The 16,513-nt window shown below is 34.3% G+C and overlaps 1 pseudogene; it reads left to right on the forward strand.

Moving 5' to 3' along the window:
* Positions 1-2,217: 2,217 nt before the first annotated feature.
* Positions 2,218-3,157, forward strand: LOC114028351 (annotated as a pseudogene).
* The last annotated feature ends 13,356 nt before the right edge of the window (positions 3,158-16,513 follow it).

Raw genomic sequence — 16,513 nt, forward strand, 5'->3', positions numbered from 1 at the left:
TTATTGTCTTTGTGCTTAAAATGGACAATTATGCTTATAGTCTTCCTAACAGTTTAGTCAATGTTGTATTCTTAGTATAAATCCAACTTGGTCATAGTATATAATCTTTCAGATATAATGCTGTATCTGCTTTGCTAATATTTTATTTAATATATATGTTTTGATTTTAACCCAGGGTTATTGGTCTATATTTTTCATTCTCTGTATCTCACTGGTTTCCATACTAAGACTATTGTTTTGATCATAGGATGAATTTGATATGATGCTTTCTTTTCCTATTTTTGTAGTTTATACAATATTGGAATCAACTGTTCTTAGAATGTTTGATAGAATTCACTTGTAAATCTATCACTGTTTCCCCCCTCTTTGGGAGCTCAGTTATAGCTTATTCAGTTTCTTTTCCTAACATTTCTTGTTCTGATATAATATGACACCCCGAGGACAGGAACCATTTTTGTTTTCCTTTGTATCTTCAATAAAGGGGCACAGAGTACACATGTAATAAAAGCTTGTTGACTGGCTGAATATTAATCTAGGTATTTCCTCATCTGTTTTTGTAAATTTCCATCCATTTTTTAATGATATCAATTGTGGGGGCATATAATTGGACAAAATAATTTCTTATAATTTCTTTTACTTCTTAATATGTTGTTAATTTCATTTTTTCCTTTTTAAATAGACAATTTAGTTTTTCTTTCTGTTTTTTGTAACAAGAGTAACCAAAAGTTTGTTTTATTAGCTTAAAAACAGAACTTAGTTTTATCAATTTGTTTTTTTTACTTTCAATTTAGTTAATAAGAATTTTCATTTTGTTCTTTAGTTAAGATTTTTTGATTTGTGACTTTTAAATAGTTTTAAATTGCATGTCTAATCCATTAATTTGCTCTTTGTCTCTTTTGTTGATCAAAGTGTTTAGAGACTAAAACAAATTTTCTTAAGAATTTTTTTCAATGCATCCTAATAGTTTTGGTATGTTATCGCATTTTTGTCATTTTCTTTGATGAAATTATCTGCTATTTTAATAAGTTGTCCTCTGACCTATCAATTCTTAAAGATTATGTTATTTGGTTTCCATTTTTATGAATCCTTTATTAAACATTCCTGGATTTGCTACAATTTTATGGTGCTTTTGGTTAGTAAAGGAGCTATTTCCTGTATCTGATTTTTCACATTTGTTTATGAATTTTTTATGCATTAGCATATGTATGATTTTTTTTTTTGCAAAGGGCCCATGTACAGATGAATAATAAGCATCCTGTCTTGATTACCATTCAGTAATTGCCAGAAATCTATCATATAAAACTTTTCGAAAAGTCTATCCATGTTTGAATAGATTTTTTGGTTATATTTTCTGTTAGATTTGTCAAGGTTTGAAAGATACACTAAGGCCCCCGTCTACCATAGTTTTGCTGTTTATTTCCCTTATAGTTTGATTAAATTACCCTTTAGGTATTTAGATGCTATGCCATTCATTAAATTTGTAACTATTGATATTATTATATTATCTATGATATATTTATATTGAATGTACTTTTTATGTTTATTTCTTTAAACCATGCCTATTTTCACTGTTGCCTTGCTTGAGATCATGATTGTTACCCTTGCTTTTTTTAGTTCACTAGATACATAATAAATTCTTCTCCAATAATTTTCTTTAAGTCTGTGTTAATATTCCTATTTCAAATTTGTAAACAACATAGTAGAATCTGCTTTCTTATCCAGTTTACTATTTTCTTTTATGCGTGAGTTAATTCCATTTACATTCATGACTTGTGTATTTACATTCATTAATTATGTATTTCCATTTATCCTGTTCTCATGTTATTTTCTATTTTTTTGCTCTTTGGTTCTTCTTTTGTAAAGAAGAATTAGAAAGTGAGAGAGAAAAGTGTGATTAACATTTATGAGATATAATTGAAGCAATCTGCTCTCACTTCACTGTCCTTCTACTTTTCTTCTCACATCTTGATCACAGAAATTCAGGGTTGAGTATACCCTAAGTTATTCATGCAGAATTTACTGAAACTATTATATTCCTTGAGAATCATAAATTTTTTAAAAATTAAGTTTGCAACATCCTGATGAATAAGAGGTATTTAAAAACACCTTGTATTAGCAAGAACTACTACATAAATATTAGAAATACATTTTTATTGCAATGGTTCTTAATCATTTTTTGTTTTTGTTTTTCCTTTCAGGTAACCTTAAGTTAGTCTGATGAATGAACTGAATCACTCCATGGTGTCAGAGTTTGTGTTCCTGGGAATCTCTAATTCTTGGGCCATGCAGCTTGGCCTCTTGGTGTTTGCCTCCATTTTTTATGTGGCTGCCATGCTGGGAAATTTCTTTATTGTACTCACAGTGAGCTCTGATAGTCATCTACATTCTTCAATGTATTTTTTGTTGGCCAACCTCTCCATTATTGATTTGTGTCTCTGTACTGTTGCAGTCCCCAAGATGATTTCTGACCTTTTCTATGAGCACAAAACCATATCATTCCAGGGTTGTATCACCCAGATGTTTTTCATTCATTTCATGGGAGGAACTGAGATGGTACTGCTCATTTCCATGGCATTTGACAGATACATTGCCATATGCAAGCCTCTTCACTATTTGACCATTATGAACCCCAAAATATGTGTTTTTCTTCAGCTGTTTTCTTGGACCATTGGCCTTATACATTCATTGACCCAGCTGGCTTTTGTGGTGAATCTGCCTTTCTGTGGTCCTAATGGAATTGACAGTTTTTATTGTGATCTTCCTCGGTTCATCAAATTGGCCTGCATGGACAATTATAAGTTGGAGTTCATTGTCACAGCTAACAGTGGTTTCATCTCCATTGGCAGCATGTTTCTCTTATTCATCTCCTATATTTATATCTTGGTCACTGTTCAGAAACACTCTTTGAATGGATTGTCCAAGGCTCTCTCTACTCTGTCAGCTCATATCAGTGTGGTGGTGTTATTCTTTGGTCCATGTATCTTTTTTTAATGTGTGGCCATTCCCTACAATGCCAGTAGATAAATTTCTTGCTATTATCGACTTTATTATTGCCCCTATCTTAAATCCTTCTATTTATACACTTAGAAACAAAGACATGAAGGCAACAATGAGGAGACTGAGTGGCCAGCTAGTGAGTTTTAGGAAAATTTTATAAATAACATTGATAAAAACAATATTTTTCATTATTATTACTGCCATTTAATATGTGAATGCAGTACAGTGTGCTGTTGTGGATAGAAAGCTGGCCTGGATACTAGGAAGACTTGGGTTTGAGTTATCCCTTTGCCACATACTGACTATGTGACCCTGAACAAGTCACTTACCTTCTCAGTACTTTATGCGACTGAGTCCATAAATTTCAGAGCAGTGGCTGATCTGATTTTTTTTTTTGGTCAGAGTTTCCTCATCCAGGAATTCCTGTACCCATGAGATCACAATCCAGTCCCTTTTGGGAGCTAGGTGGTACATTTGGAGTCAAGAATATCTGAATTCAAATCCTGCCTCAGATATTTACCTGTTGTGGAAACCTTTCAACCTCAGTTTTCTCATTTCTAAAATGGGAATAATAATAGCACATATATCACAGTGAAGTAAAGATCAAATGAACTAACATATGAGGAACATTTTGCAAACCTTAAAATGCTATATAAATTCTAGTGAGTTTTCCCTTCCCTCTCCTATTTGAATATGAACATGTCAAGTCAAAAGCTTGACTGCTAGTATGCTCCAATCTAGTGGTCCTTAAAGTGATATGATGACACTTTAATGGCCTAATACATATTTTGACTGCCACTTTGTCTGCTCAAACACATACACACTTTTTGGATGAATTCCTGAAATTATAACATCACTATTGTGGTTATAACTGTAAGATTGATCTGCAAGTTCATACTAATTAGCCACTTATGGGCACTAACTCTTTCCTTAGGAATAGGATTATTTTGCCAATCATAAAGTGTAGGTTGGTGCTTCCTATTTTCATCTGGCATGGCTATAGAGAAGAGAATAATAAATCTTATTAGTACTCCTTACACTGCTATCATGGAATAAAGCTTAGATAAAGGGTGATATAGAAGGGATTACTTGTGAGGAAATCTAGGCGCAACTAGGTGGCACAGTGGATAGAGCACGGCCCTGGATTCAGGAGGACCTGAGCTCAAATCTGGCCTCAGACACATAACACTTACTAGCTGTGTGACCTTGGGCAAGTCACTTCACCCCATTGTCTAGCCCCCCCCCCCAAAAAAGGAATATCTAGCAATTCTAAGCACTCTTGAATTTTTGGTTCTTTGATGCTGTAAGTAGCTACTTTCTGTTCTACTTGACCAGATTAATGTATTTTCTGAAGAAGCATCTTTGGTATGTAGAAATATATAACTAAATGTAACAATTGCAAATTTACTTTTCTGCTTGGTGCCTTACATTGAGATTAAAACAATAATATGAATCAATAAAGTATTTCTTTTATTAAACTTCATTCTATTTGGCATGTTGTCGCTTGGAATGATGAGGTTTCTGTAAAGCATATCTTTTGACTTGCTTTGATATATGCTTTAAATCTAGATAAGGCTGTATAAGTTATAAAATTTATTGAGCTCGATCTAGAGTATAAGAAATAGTTTCATAGCTGTGATTAAACACTTCCTATGATGGGAAGCTCTCTCTCTCTCTTTCTCTTTCTCTCTTTCTCTGTCTCTCTCTCTATCTCTCACAAACACATTGTAGCACTCACTCTTTTGTACACCTCTAATTATTAGAAAATTATTGCTTATAGGAAATGGAATTATCTCTTCTTGTAAGTCCTTGTATCTTATACTCATTGGTTCCTATTCTGCCTCTTGTAGCTACACAGAATAAATTCAATCACTCTTTCACAAGACAAATATTTGGTCAGATACCTGGAATCTATGCCTGCCCCAAATCTCTTTTTCCTCATGAAGCATATAATAATGATTCCTTTCAGTTTGATGAACACATTTTTGAATTTTCATCTAAATCATTCATAAAACTATTAAACAAAATATTATCAGAGATAGTCAATCAAGGACAATTGAGAATCATTGTTATAGAATAGTCTGCATAACTTTCATTGATAATGTTCAAGTATATCTTTGTTTCTCCTTTTGTTTATATTCTTTCTCTCTCCCCCTCCTCTTAATTTTTCTCCTTCATTTTTCTTTTTCTTATCTCATCCTACTCCCTTTTTTACCTCCCCTTTTTTCCATCTCTTTTCATTCCCTCTAAGGAAAGGCACCACTGTTTCATGTTGCATTTTCCACTGTCACTGAACCTTATTCTAAGCTCTAGAAGACACTCAGTGTTGTAAGATTTATCTGATTTTCTGCTTTTGGCTAAGACTTTAGTTTGATTTGAAGTGAGAATTTATTCACTGGAATTAACTTGATTGTAAGGGATTATGTGGAAAATTTAAAGTGGGAAAACAGAACAATAGAGCTTAAAGGTAATTTACCTCCATATTTTAAGGTGCCAACCAAGGCCAGAGATGAAATGATTTTTCCAAAGCTTTACAAATAGTTAGTAGCAAAGTCAGGATTAGAACACTGCTCCCTCCTCCAAAGTTCATTGAAATGTTAATTCTATAATGTTAGTCTATCTCCCATGGTGCTGTACTCTTATCCTAAAGCTTGGGAAAGTAACTGTTCCCAGCTATTATCCCCTTAATCTAAGGCAAGGGTTGTTCACTTGCAGTCCAGTTCATGGATAGATTTAGAAGGCCTATTAATTTGAACTGACAAATACATCTATTTTCACTAATATCTAACTGAAAATAAGCTCTTCCTTCAATTATTTAAATACATTATTCTGACAAGGGATCCACTGGCTTCCCCAAAATGCTAATGAGGTCCATGGTCATGCAAAGGTTAAGGTCAGAGGTTCTTTAAGGTTCCATTCAACTCTAGGTTTATTATTTCTAGAAGTAACCCAATTCTGTTCTCCTTGAACATTCTCCCAGATTAATTTCTCTATAAAAGTAGCATAGTTGGATGCCACCCATCATGGACAAAGTCTATGGATGAATACATGATCAGATGTTAAGAGGAGGAATTTACCTCGTGGTTTGATTCCTTATAGTGAAATTAAATTTATACTGTATTAAGAATCAATAAATTATTTCTTTTTAAAATTTATTTTATTCTGCATATGTGAAATTTGAAGATATCCTTTGGAATAATGGCATTTCTATAAAGCTTATCTTTTAATTTGCTTTGGTGTATGATTTAAGGCTAAGGAAGGTAGCAACCAGGTGGTACAGAAGGCAGCTAGGTGGCACAATGGATGAGCCCTGGACTTGGAATCAGGAAGACTCATCTTCATGAGTTCAAATCTTGCCTTAGACACTTACTAGCTGTGTGACCCTGGGCAAATCACTTTACCTTGTTTGCCTTAGTTCCTCATTTGTAATATGAGCTAAAGAAAGAAATAGCAAACTACTTTAGTATCTTTGCCAAAATTCCAAAATGGTGTCACAAAGAGTTGAATGGGACAGAAATGACTCAACAACAACAAAAGGTAGCAACAGAGATCAGTTCATAAAGCTTGCTCCAGCATTTAGTACTAGCTTCATTAGTTATTGGGGCTATGATCCTCCCATTTTCAGTGGAGGGTTACTCACTTCCTACTTGGCAGTATTCAATATCCTTTGTACAGAAAATCCTTTTTATAATTGACTGACATCTGTAACTTCCTGTGACATATTCATTTCTTCCATTTCTGTCTTCTGGATATATATAGAATTCAAGTCCCTCTTTCACAAGGCAGTCATTGATAAGACCTCTTATTTCCATCCTGTTTTCTGTTTCTTAGCCTACTGTATTCCCACTGGCTTTTCTTTTCAGGTGGTTCTTTCTTTCCTTTGTCCTTTCTAATTCTGTATATTTCATTTATCTTTCTTTCTTTCCCCTACTGTTTTGTCATTCTACCACTTTCTTTAAAAAAAAACTAAATTCATTCATCTCTCTCTCTGTTTCTGTCTCTGTTTCTTTCTATCTCTCAGCATTTATTCTCTTTTTTTTGCAATGCCCCCTCTAAAACTGAACAATTAAAAATTAAAACTCTTTTAACAAATATACAAAGTTAAATATAGCTTCTCCAATACATGTAACCTTGGGCTCCCTGAAGTCACTGGTAAAACAAGCAAAACATATACTTTTACTTTCCATAATTCTTATTACTTCATTAATTTCTACCTGTCGGTATTAGCAATATCAACTAAATTAATGGATGGAAAAAAATTACTCTGTTAATTGAGTTTATACTTCTGTGTCTCTGCTTTTTGGGAGATAAAGATTCTCCTCTTTTTGTTCCTCTTATTTACTTTTATTTTTAAAATCTGCCTCAAGCAGGGAATGCTTTCATATGTTCACTATGATTTTTGATACTCACTTATACTCACTCTTCCATCTATTTCTTACTGGCCAAACTCTCCCTCCTTTCACCACTGTTACCAAGAGAATAACTGACATTTAGTAAATGTAAGATCATCTTTCTAATTTGCATGATACAAATATTCTTTATATATATGTCAATGTAAGAAGTGAATATTCCAGTTTTTAAGTGAGTCTATAAGCCTGTAAGCTAGGTAAGTACTGGGGAGACTGGAAGATGACCTGTGATTTCATGAGTATAGAGAGTTCCCTATGAGGAAACATTTTTGTCTAGTGTGGATTGCTACCTGTGTTACTACTTTTAGTACTTGAGAGCTGGCTGAGACCAGAGAAGTAAAGTGTTGTTGTTGCTCAAGCTCTGACATTCAACATGGATCAGAAGTATAAACTGAATTCAAATCTCCCTGACTTCAAGCCAGTTTTCTATGTACTAATATTTACTGCCTTGGCCTCTTTAATTCCTCCCATAAAAGTCATTCCACTGAGTTCACATAATCAGAGACTCTCAGAGTAGGAATGGAACTTCAAACTCAGACCAGTAGCTTGTATGGGGTTTTGCACCAGCATGCTTAAATTTAAAGGGACCACTTCCTCCTTTGGATAGATCCTCTGTATATAGTTCTTATGTCACACAATTCTCTATTAACCACTCTCCATAACTCTCATTATCAATGCTTATATCACACTCACTCTTCCAGTTCAAGCCAATCTCACTCTGTTTTCTTCCATTTCCAGTGCTTTCACCATTTATCTTTGTCTTGGGGCCTAGTGCTTTACCTTGAGATATTCTCAATTTAACCCAGCCCAGTGGGCATAAACCCTGTTGAACCTACTCTCATTCCCATACCTTCATATGATATAGTATCCCCTTCAAATCTTCTTGGGTATTTGAGAGGTTTGAAAAGTTTAGCAATGTTGGGGTGGCAGGTGGTGGGTGGGGCATGGGTTGAAGTCTCTGGGGAATGGTTTCCTCTTCTCCTAGGTAACCTTACCTAACTGGAAAGGATTATGCAAATGAGGACTTGAATGACAGCCAATAGTGATACAGTGAAATTGGTAGTCAATGTGCAACAGTGGAGATGGAATGCTGAGGCCTTTCCACATCACCAGAAAGCTCCTCTTTTTTCTTGTCCTGTGTTTATTTCATTCCCGGCAGAGAGCTCCCCATAAGGTGCCTACCCATGTCTAGTTCTCAGTCTCAGTCTCCCTTTAATTGCGAGTTGCCTCTTAAAGGCCATGTTTAACAACTTAATGTTATATTCAGCTGTGTTCAGGGGGAATGGCTAATACCAACCCTGAAACAATGCAAGAACTCATTAACTATTTGGGTTCATAAGATTTGCTGAAAGTAGAGAATAGTGTGTAAGAGGCACAACACAACTATGTTTTGGTTTTTTCTTGTTAAGATAAAGTTGGGAAAAGTCATGGATCAAAGATCATAGAATTGTAAGACCATAACCTCATAATTTGAAGGGAACAATTACTTTATAGATCATGTGACCCAATTGCTAAGTTTTATAGATGATAGGCTCAGAGAACATAGGCTTATTCATATATTTATAGATAAGAGAGATCTTAGATATCATTGAGGAAGCTGGCACCCAGAGAAGCAAAATAACTTGACTAAGATCACAGAGCATCTATATAACAGATCTGGAGTGGTAAACTAGATTTTTTGATTGAAAATCTATTGAAATTTCCACTATACCAAACAGGTTCTTTGAAAAAAGAGTTCTATCTGGGGAAGGTGAGATACAGAAGGAAAGTCTTAAGAGGGTCACCTAAATAACCAAGGGACATCATGAATACATAGGATGAAGAGTTGGAGGAGGGGGAAAGAAAGATTAAAAAAATAGGGATGTCAAAAACAATTTTCTACTTCATAGTGTGTCATGGACTGGCTTTGTATATGATTAAACTTGATCTCTTCTTTTTCCACAGTTGCCTAATGCTATGCCAATGTGGGGGGTGGGTGGATTAATTAAGTATAGAATTAAAATGTAAAGAAATGCATGCATAAAACTGTAATCTTTTCATTAGGTAATGCATCTTTTATATTTGTGTAAGGCTGAATGCCTTTTTTTTTTCTTATCCTGTGGAAATGATTAAGAAGATAATAAAATGGTATTCAAAAGTGGGCAGAATGCTTGTTAAAGATTGATTTATAGTAATCTGAGTAGCTTTTCTAGACAGGCAGATAATAAGAGAACATAAAATTGAAGGAACTACAGATGGAGAAAGAGAAGTCCTGAAGGATTATAGGAGTGTCTAAGAACACAGCTTTTAAGTGGCAGACAGGATTTGAACACATCATATAGTTTGTTCTTTGACCCCAAAAAGATTATATAGCAAATCAGTAGCAGAACCAGGTCCTAATTACTCAAATCTTATTAGTTAAATGTTCTCTCTAATTCCCAATTCTTTCCTCTCCTATTCCTTGAATCTCTGAACCAAATTTTCACAATTATTTTCTCAGAAACTGGGAAACAGAAAGTGTTTCAAAGACAGAATCCCCATGGTGGTTATACCATGGCCTCTCTCACACCAGGACTGCATCAGTTGGTCACTACATCAGTTGGTCATTGATCTCCAATTACTGTGTTAGAGTAGAAGTCAAACTGTTTCAATATTTCTAGAGAATATTTATTTCTTTAAGAGCACACCAGGAATCTTGGAAAATATGGCTGTCCTCTGTCCTTACTCCAGACAGGTGGGAGAGATGAAATAATGGAAAGAAGCTATGGATTAGTTTCATTCCTGTGACTATTGGAAGGATTTACAGAGAACTTTGCAGCTTAGTGGTCACAAGAATACCCTGCGATGTTTGGCTAAGTCAAGTGACCTGCACAACTTTTCTTACCAGTTTGATTTATGTTACAAGACTGATATTCTGTGTCACCAAGGAGTTTCAGGGGCTTTTGGGAACACCCATGTAGGGACTGAAATGGTCCTCTACTGCTTTAAGGTGTCCTTTTTCATAAAAGGACTGTCTGAAAATTTTGAGGACTTCAGGTCTTTGGGGTTGAATCTGCCCCCTCTTCCCATTCTACTTAAAGGTGTAGGAGGATGGATTCAGAGAGTTTTCATAGAAGATATGAACCAAATCAAGATTCTCTTGTGACCTAATGGAACTCAGTTGCAAACTGAGTTCCTCTTTATCCCAAACTTTAGATTGCTGTGATTTGTGATAAGGTAACCTGGGGGATGGGCATAAGGCATGTAGGGATATGTCAGAATTTATATGAGGTTGGATACAAGTAGGTTTGTGCATGGTATTTGAAGTCAAGTAAATTTTTTGTTTCACATAACAAAGAATTGAAGTATGAACGGTATATTTTCAAACACCTTGGGGGACAATTCCCTCGTTCCCTGCCATCATGCCAATATGGTTTGGAAATAGTATAACCCTATGCAAATGCCTACAGATCATCTGCACCCAAAAGGTAAAGAAGATATTGAAAATTCAGGTTCTGAGGAGAGGATTTCAATTTTGGGGAAAGAGTATTTGGAGAGAAGCACACATGTTTGCTCCACATTGGGGTTACAGAAAATTGAAGACTGTCTGTAATTGCCTGGTGAGTCATAGAGATCAGCTAGGGAACAAAATTGGGATGGAGAATAGAGAAGGGGCATTGGTGGTGGTTGTGGTGAAACTAAGGAGTGTGAACTCTATCTCTGAGGTTTTAGTCTGAGCTTTATTGATGAAAGTTGGTGAACCAAATAAACCTCTTATTACTTTATGTCATACTGTATCACATTGAAATTCTTTTTCACCTGTTCTATGTGTCTTACAGAATATCTGAGCAGATTGAAGAGGTGACTTGAGGCAAGGGCATTGGGCTAATTGGTAGAAGTCACTAACCAAATCACAAATGTAGTAGAAAGGTTTAAGATATCATTTGTTCTCCTAATTGGAAAGATTAACACAAAAATTGGTGGGTATAGTTGGGTCCCATTCATTTGTGGCTACACTATCTGGTCCTAGAACTAAAAGTACTATTTCATGAGATTTCTATAGTTATTGGTCACCAGTTGCATAGATTCTAAAATGATAGGGAGCATATTCCTGTTAAACCTTCAAACTAAAAAAATTTAGGGGTTGTTGTAATCCTCTGTATTGACTATTGTTTGAAATAAGTGAGCCAATGGTCATTTTGTAGTACTTTTTTTTTAACCATAGTTTTATTTGTTAGGTAGGTTTTGATAAAGGATAAAAACAAGAAGGAAATATCACATAGGGAGAGTATGGAGAGAGAAGTAGAATGAGTGTATACACAGCACACACAGAGAAACTCATAAACACATATATCCAGGTGATATTAACATTCCAATAGGATTCTTGTTACTGATTTGTCTCATTCGCCTAGCTATAAGAAAAGTCAGTGGGGAAAAAAATGCATCAGGAACTACTCAGTGTGTTAGGGAATAAGTATTTATTTAGCACATACTATGTGTCAAGCACAGGTCTTAGTGCTTTAAAACAATGACAACAAATATCTCATTTTATTGTCATAACTCTATGAGGTAGATGCTATTATTATTCACAATTTAAAATTAAGAAAACTGAGGCAAACAAAGATTAAATTACTTACAGCTAGATAGTATCTGAGTGCAGATTTGAATTCAGGTCTTCCTGACTCTAGATTCAGCACTCTGTTTGCTGTGGCACCAGCTGCTTCCATGTGTTATTGCTCAGTCAGTTTAAAAAGCTAAACTATTGTTATATACAATACAGAAACAAATAATTAATAGAGACATGTGATGATCACTGAGGTAGAAGAAGAAGCATAAGCTGAAGTGAAAATATTAACATAAAGACTTAATAGAGAAAGCTGTAACTTGGGAAAATTTTTAAAAAGGGACATGTAGTAATGAAAATGCTTCACTGGAAAGTTCTTGATTTAACAAAGTCCTTGCCAGATTATTAGAAAGAGGTAGGATTCAAGCCCAGATCCCTTAACTCCAGATCCAGAGATCTTTCCCCCAAACCTGATGGCAAGGTTGTCAATTGTGAAGATGTCAAAAAGTGACAAAGAGATGGATTGCCAAAAGTTCTCAAAAAGCTAGCATAATAGGCTATCTAATTTAAAATGTACCTTCAGCAGGATGAAGATAAAATCTTGTGTTTGAGGTAAACAATTGTCACAGAAAGGGAGAATTGTGGCTAGATAATTCCTGCAAAAAAGTCCTGTGGGATGTAGAGGACAGTGAACTCAATATAAGCTGCTAGTTGTACATTGTGACCAAAATACTATTAGGATCCTAGTTTATATTTAACAAAGGGTATCCTGAATGATGGTAATGATAGACCTGCCATCCTCATCTCTATTCAGATCACATTTACGTGTTCAAAATAGAGCTAAACAGAAGTGGACTGGTATATCCTAAGAGGTAATACACTCGATTGTCCTGGAGTTTTTAAAAGAAAAGGGGGAATAACCATTTGGAGATACTATCTAGAATATTGCTATATCTTTATAGGTTGGTAGATGGACTTATATGCCTTTCAAACTTGAGCTTCTGTGATTCTGTAACATCCTCATTGAATATAGATTGTATAAACTCCTGACAGTATGGTAAAGTCTGAAGCAAGATGTGTTTTAGGGCATAAGATCACATGAAGGATTGAAGGGGGCTATATCACCTATTGAAGTTATTGTACCAGGAGTGAATTAGATAGCAAATCAGGCATTGGTCAGCCTAAGTATTCTGTGAGAGTTACATGTCTTAAAGCTCTTTTAAGGACAGTAGCTGAGTCCTCTAAATTGCCTAACTAAATGGAACCTTATTTGCAACTTTATCTATGGACTTCAAATTTGGAACAGAGTTAGGATCAATGCTCAGGTTGGAGAACTTGAAAAACATTAAAGAAAATTTTTATCTAATCAGTCATTTAGCATATGCATAGTTTTGTTTAAACTTGCATGTTTTATTGATCCCTTCCTCTTATTTCTTCTAACTTCTCTCTCAGGGTGTTCCTTTTTTCTCCATCTTTCTCTCCACCTAATTTCCCTTACACTAAATTCCTCCTTCCACTTCCTTTTTTCCTTATCAATTAAATTATAATTTACTTTGTACAAGAACAATTATGGAAAACTAGATATATGCAGATCACTGTGAAGGGGGATAGGTGAATGAAAAGAAGATCAAAGCATACTTTTGATCACAAGGAGCTTAAAATGGGGTTTTATGAGGTGGAATACATATGAAAAAGAGAAGACATGTTCTAACAGACAAAGGTATGGTATGGCACATACAAAAATACTGCAGGAGTTTAGAGGAAGGGACAATCATTGAACAGTGAAGCATCCAGGAAAGAGACTTCATGGAGGAATTTTAGCTGGTCCTAGATGTTTGGACAGAACTCAGATAGGAAGTAGCCAGGGCACTGGATATTAGGCAAAGGAATGTCTTGATAAAATGGGTCAAGGAACTGCATGTTTTTGGAACAATGCATTCTAATATCATTGGAGAAGAGCAGTATATCTCAAACTTTTTGCTCTTAAGACCAAAAACCTTTATATTCTTAAAAATTATTGAGTTCATCAAGCAACTTTTGTTTATGTTGGTTATGCTTATCTAGACTTACCATAATAAAAATTAAAACATAAATTAAAATTAAATTGAAACAAATTTAAAAATCATACATTTATTCATTTAAAATAACAATCAATTATATCTTAAAATAATATCTTCATGGAAAATAACTATTTTCTAAAACAAAAGTTAGTGAGTAGAGTTGCACTGTTTAACATGTTTTTGAAAATCTCTTTAATGTCTCATTTAATAGGAAATAATTGAATTCTCATATCTACTTTTGCATTCCCATGTCATGATATGTTGGTTTGGTTGAAGTAAATAAAGACAATCTTGCCTCATAAATACATGTAATTAAAAAATAGAGGAACATTTTAATAGATAAATAGAACCTTAGTATCATTATGAAAATAATTTTCACCTCATGGAATCCCTTACAGGATTTTAGGGACCTCCAGGGATTCATGGGTTATTCTTAAAGAATCACTGCACAGAAGGGTTCATGAAATAAGTTAGAAGGTGGTAAGGTTGCAGAGTATAAATACTTACTAGTACCTTGTATTCCATCAATCCTTAAAAAATGAAAAAAAAAATAGACATGGTATGAACCATACTACCATTTTCCAACAGGATTTACTTCATATCCAGTGCTCAAGTCCCTTGCTAGAGCTATGATATCAAACTTAGTTCAAATGGAAGAAGGTCTGAGGCTGTGTTTTTTGTTACAAGAAAGTTCTTTAAACCTTGTAACTCATTAAAAATTCCAAATGGACTGGAGTTTAATATAGGATAGCATAAGATATAAAAACTCCCAAGTATTTTGACTTGTGGATGATAGTTGAGCAAGGTATTTTATAGTTGACAGTCTGTAGGATATTCTGGAAGAAAGGTGGAGGCATTCTATATATATGGGCTGGGGAAGGTCTCTGGTTTTATGAATAGTTTTATTTGGGCATTTGAGCTTGCAGCCCAGGGAGAGGATCAAGAAGATGGGGTAATAGTTACAGAAGAATTTCTAACAGGGTATGTGTTACATGAGTTAAACGTGTTATATATGTACATATATAGTTGTGACAGCACAGTTGTTTACGTATTCATTCATTACAATTTTAAAAAATCTTCATTAAACACCTAATATATGTAAGGATTTAAAGACAAAAAATGAACAATTAGTGTTCTCAATTATTTAAAAATTGTATTGGGAGAAACAAATTATAAATAAATAGAAATATACAAAGCAATATAAAGTATTTTAAGAGGGGAGAGTTTTCTTATAAATGGTGGAATAAAGCAAGGTTTCAAGTAAGAAGTGGCATCTGATCTGTGCTTCAAGGAAAGATAAGGATAATATGAGACTGAGGAAAAGTGGGAGTGCATTTCAGATGTAAGTTATCATTAAGTCAAAGGCATGTAGGGAAGAGAAGTCATGATGTCATGATGGTGAGAACCTAGTGGAGTAGTTTGACTAGAACAAAAAGTGTTACAAAATAAGACTGGAAAGGTAGATGAGAACCTTATTGTAGAAACTTTAAATTTCAATTTAGCCTAAGCTCATTGTTTACACTAAGGTCGTTAAAAGTCGTCTTTTTTAAATTTTGTTTTTAATTTATGAAATAAACAAGCATTTCCATAACATAGTAGAATTTTTAAAAAAGATGATTGTGCATGAAATTGCAAATCTATTATGTAAAACTTACTATTCCTTTTAATTATATAATAACGTTATCATAAAACTTTCTTCCTTGCTTTTTTCCCCTCCTCTCTACCCTAGAGATGGCTACTATTAGACACAAATATATTTGTATGTAAATAAATATATGTATAAAAGTGTAAAATCATTCTATGCATACTTCTATTCATCAGTTATCTCTCTGGATGCAGATAGCAACCTCCTTCATAGGTCTTTTGTAATTAATTTGAGTTTCGGTACTGGTTAAAATGACTTATTTACTCAAAGTTGTCCTTAAAACAATCTTCTTGTTATTAAATACAACATTTTCTTGGCTCTGCTCATTTTGTTCTTCATTACTTCATGCAAGTCTATCCATGTTGTTCTAAGATGATTGAGCTCATCCTTTCTTATAGTACAGTAGCATTCCATCATGATCATATACCACAACTTGTTTGGCCATTCCCCAATTAATGAACATCTTTGCAATTTCCAGTTCTTTGCCATTACAAAGACAGCTGCTGCAAATATTTTAGAACACATAGGTTCTTTTCCTTTTTCCCTAATCATCTTTGGAAACAGATCTAGTAGCAAAATTGCTGGATCAAGGGATATAACCAGTTTAATAACTTTTCCAATGACTCTCAAAAATGGTTGGATCAGTTCACAGTTCCACAAACAATGAATTAGTGTCCCAATTTTTCCACATCCCCTCCAACATTTGTCATTTTCTCCTTCAGTCATTTTAGCCAATCTGATAGGTATAAAATGATATCTGAAGGTTGTTTAACTTGCATTTCTCTAATCAATTTGAACACTAGAAAGCCAGCAGTATAGTTAGACATACATTTTGCCTGTATTAACTTATTAATTGTGTGGAATGTGCATTAGTGGGGGA

This window comes from Vombatus ursinus, unplaced genomic scaffold, assembly GCF_900497805.2.
Source record: "Vombatus ursinus unplaced genomic scaffold, bare-nosed wombat genome assembly UNPS02014880.1, whole genome shotgun sequence".
Classification (NCBI taxonomy): Eukaryota; Metazoa; Chordata; class Mammalia; order Diprotodontia; family Vombatidae; genus Vombatus; species Vombatus ursinus.